We start from the raw sequence: 4,193 nt of genomic DNA on the forward strand, positions 1-4,193 counted from the left end.
ATCTGTACATCATGGTAGGTTCCCACGACGTGCAATATGCGTTCAACTTATCAATGTTCATGTGTCCTGCAGTTCACATTATGACGCGCAGTTAGCTGCGGTCTTCATCGATCCATGAGCCGAGTGATCCACTGCCGAGGGTGACTAACTTGCGTAAGCCGCCGCTGTGCGCGTATACCCGTTCCCCGTAGGGAGGAGCAAGCCGCCGCTTAGAGACGAAGCATAAAGTGTCCTCATTCCACATAGGGCAAGCTGGATGAATCCATTTTACCCAGGACGGCCGAAGCGGCGTGGACCAGGGGAGAACTGAACCTTATACTTCACACCACAGTAAGTCTACGTGTCCTCTTCCACATAGGGCAAGCTAGAACTAACTATCTTACCCAGGACTGCCGAAGCAGCGTGGACCAGGGGAGGAACACACTTTTCATGGAAACGTAAGGCATCCATGACTGCCATAACGTAAGCCGCCGCTGTGCGCGTATACCCGTTCCCCGTAGGGAGGAGCAAGCCGCCGCTTAGAGACGAAGCATAAAGTGTCCTCATTCCACATAGGGCAAGCTGGATGAATCCATTTTACCCAGGACGGCCGAAGCGGCGTGGACCAGGGGAGAACTGAACTTTATACTTCACACCACAGTAAGTCTACGTGTCCTCTTCCACATAGGGCAAGCTAGAACTAACTATCTTACCCAGGACTGCCGAAGCAGCGTGGACCAGGGGAGGAACACACTTTTCATAGAAACGTAAGGCATCCATGACTGCCATAGTGCGTAAGCCGCCGCTGTGCGCGTAAACCCGTTCCCCGTAGGGAGGAGTCAAGCCGCCGCTTAGAGACGAAGTATGAAGTGTCCTCTTCCACATAGGGCAAGCTAGAATGAACTATCTTACCCAGGACCGCCGAAGCAGCGTGGACCAGGGGAGAACTGAACTTTATACTTCACACCACAGTATTGAGTAATGTGCCCTCTTCCACATAGGGCAAGCTGGAATGTTCCATTTTACCCAGGACGGCCGAAGCGGCGTGGACCAGTGGAGGACTACACAATCATGAGGTTTGATATCGACTTGTGTGTTTCAATAGGATACCGATGGTATGGTTTGAACCGATTTGATTTAGCCATTCTGAAGTCATCACTTGGTTGAAGCGCTGAACTAGGGAGGCATCGTTTACATATATATTGGTTTTCGCATGCTCTACTAGGTTAATGTCATGAGGTTGGCTATCGAGCATGCCCAAGTGATGACTTGATTGTGTGCTTGCTTGAATTCTTCACATTTCATACCATCGGTTAGTTGTCGAATCATTCCTCGATCATAACCTTCGTTCTTGGTTCATGTATGCTCTCTTCCACATAGGGCAAGCTAGAATTAACTATCTTACCCAGGACCGCCGAAGCAGCGTGGACCAGGGGAGAACTATACTTTGTCTTGTATGCCCTCTTCCACATAGGGCAAGCTAGAACTAACTATCTTACCCAGGACCGCCGAAGCAGCGTGGACCAGTGGAGGACTATACTTTGTTCATAACACCACAGTATTGAGTAATGTGCCCTCTTCCACATAGGGCAAGCTAGAATGAACTATCTTACCCAGGACCGCCGGAGCAGTGTGGACCAGTGGAGGACTACACAATCATGAGGTTTGATATCGACTTGTGTGTTTCAATAGGGTACCGATGGTATGTTTTGAACCGATTTGATTTAGCCATTCTGAAGTCATCACTTGGTTGAAGCGCTGAACTAGGGAGGGGCATCGTTTACATATATATTGGTTTTCGCATGCTCTACTAGGTTAATGTCATAGGGTTGGCTATCGAGCATGCCCAAGTGATGACTTGATTGTGTGCTTGCTTGAATTCTTCACATTTCATACCATCGGTTAGTTGTCGAATCATTCCTCGATCATAACCTTCGTTCTTGGTTCATGTATGCTCTCTTCCACATAGGGCAAGCTAGAATTAACTATCTTACCCAGGACCGCCGAAGCAGCGTGGACCAGGGGAGAACTATACTTTGTCTTGTATGCCCTCTTCCACATAGGGCAAGCTAGAACTAACTATCTTACCCAGGACCGCCGAAGCAGCGTGGACCAGTGGAGGACTATACTTTGTTCATTACACCACAGTATTAAGTATGGTGTCCTCTTCCACATAGGGCAAGCTAGAACTAACTATCTTACCCAGGACCGCCGAAGCAGTGTGGACCAGGGGAGGACTATACTTTATACTTCACACACTAGCCATACTGAAGTCATCACTTGGTTGAAGCGCTGAACTACGGCGGGGTAATCGTTTACAGGTTATAATCATATAGCTGCATGCTCATTAGTAGATAATGGAATATTGTATGGCAATATGAGCATGCCCAAGTGATGACTTTGTTTCAAGCTCAACAGGTAGGGTATTGAGTCCTCTTCCACATAGGGCAAGCTAGAATGAACTATCTTACCCAGGACCGCCGGAGCAGCGTGGACCAGTGGAGGACTCTATACTTTATACTTCACACCACAGTATTGAGTACTTCTTGCATAAAGCCCCTAATGAGAACCACGAGGGCTCTCTCAATGTAGAACCACGAGGGCTCTAGTACCGATTCTCTCGGTACGGCTTGGTCCGTGTTCCTTTATGCTTGTACTCTTAGAAAGTCTCAACCCGGAGGTCTTGACTTTGATTGTCATAGTTGGACTACGACGGGGCATCCGACCATTGCTGATCGAACACCCCTGATTCACCATCTTTCGGATAGGAGGTGCGCGCACCTCCGACGCGGAAGTCTCAACCCGGAGGTCTTGACTTTGTATTGTCATAGTTGGACTACGACGGGGTATCCGACTCATCGAATACCCCAGAAGCACACCATCTTTCGGGTAGGCGGTACGCGTACCTCCGGACGCGGAAAGTCTCAACCCGGAGGTCTTGACTTTGGTTGTCATAGTTGGACTATGACGGGGCATCCGACCATTGCTGATCGAACACCCCTGTTACACCATCTTTCGGATAGGCGGTGCGCGACACCACCGACGCGGAAAGTCTCAACCCGGAGGTCTTGACTTTGTATTGTTGGATAGTCCTCTTCCACTATAGGGCAAGCTGGAAATATTCCATTTTACCCAGGACTGCCGAGGCAGCGTGGACCAGGGGAGAACTTCACGGAATCTTCAGGCATCCATGATTGCCATAGTGCGTAAGCCGCCGCTGTGCGCGTCAACTCGTTCCCCGTGAGGAGGAGTCTAGCCGCCGCTAAAAGACGAAGCATTAAGTGTCCTCATTCCACATAGGGCAAGCTAGAATGAACTATCTTACCCAGGACCGCCGGAGCAGTGTGGACCAGTGGAGGACTCTATACTTTATACTTCACACCACAGTATTGAGTACGACTTGCATAAAGCCCCTAATGAGAACCACGAGGGCTCTCTCAATGTAGAACCACGAGGGCTCTAGTACCGATTCTCTCGGTACGGCTTGGTCCGTGTTCCTTTATGCTTGTACTCGCGGAAAGTCTCAACCCGGAGGTCTTGACTTTGTATTGTCATAGTTGGACTACGACGGGGCATCCGACCATTGCTGATCGAACACCCCTGACTCATCATCTTTCGGATAGGCGGTGCGCGCACCTCCGACGCGGAAAGTCTCAACCCGGAGGTCTTGACTTTGATTGTCATAGTTGGACTACGACGGGGTATCCGACTCATCGAATACCCCAGAAGCACACCATCTTTCGGGTAGGCGGTACGCGTACCTCCGGACGCGGAAGTCTCAACCCGGAGGTCTTGACTTTGTATTGTCATAGTTGGACTACGACGGGGTATCCGACTCATCGAATACCCCAGAAGCACACCATCTTTCGGGTAGGCGGTACGCGTACCTCCGGACGCGGAAAGTCTCAACCCGGAGGTCTTGACTTTGGTTGTCATAGTTGGACTATGACGGGGCATCCGACCATTGCTGATCGAACACCCCTGTTACACCATCTTTCGGATAGGCGGTGCGCGACACCACCGACGCGGAAAGTCTCAACCCGGAGGTCTTGACTTTGTATTGTTGGATAGTCCTCTTCCACTATAGGGCAAGCTGGAAATATTCCATTTTACCCAGGACTGCCGAGGCAGCGTGGACCAGGGGAGAACTTCACGGAATCTTCAGGCATCCATGATTGCCATAGTGCGTAAGCCGCCGCTGTGCGCGTCAACTC

The 4,193-nt window shown here is 50.3% G+C and overlaps 1 non-coding gene across 1 annotated transcript in view; it reads right to left on the reverse strand.

Moving 5' to 3' along the window:
- LOC131292662 (5.8S ribosomal RNA) overlaps nucleotides 1-143 on the reverse strand; it is a 155-nt gene extending 12 nt beyond the window's left edge. Inside the window, exon 1 of the ribosomal RNA XR_009190277.1 lies at nucleotides 1-143. This exon is cut by the window's left edge and continues 12 nt beyond it. This is a non-coding gene — a ribosomal RNA (5.8S ribosomal RNA).
- Between the last annotated feature and the right edge of the window lie 4,050 nt (nucleotides 144-4,193).

The sequence above is a fragment of the Anopheles ziemanni genome (assembly GCF_943734765.1).
Source record: "Anopheles ziemanni chromosome X unlocalized genomic scaffold, idAnoZiCoDA_A2_x.2 X_unloc_82, whole genome shotgun sequence".
Taxonomy (NCBI): Eukaryota; Metazoa; Arthropoda; class Insecta; order Diptera; family Culicidae; genus Anopheles; species Anopheles ziemanni.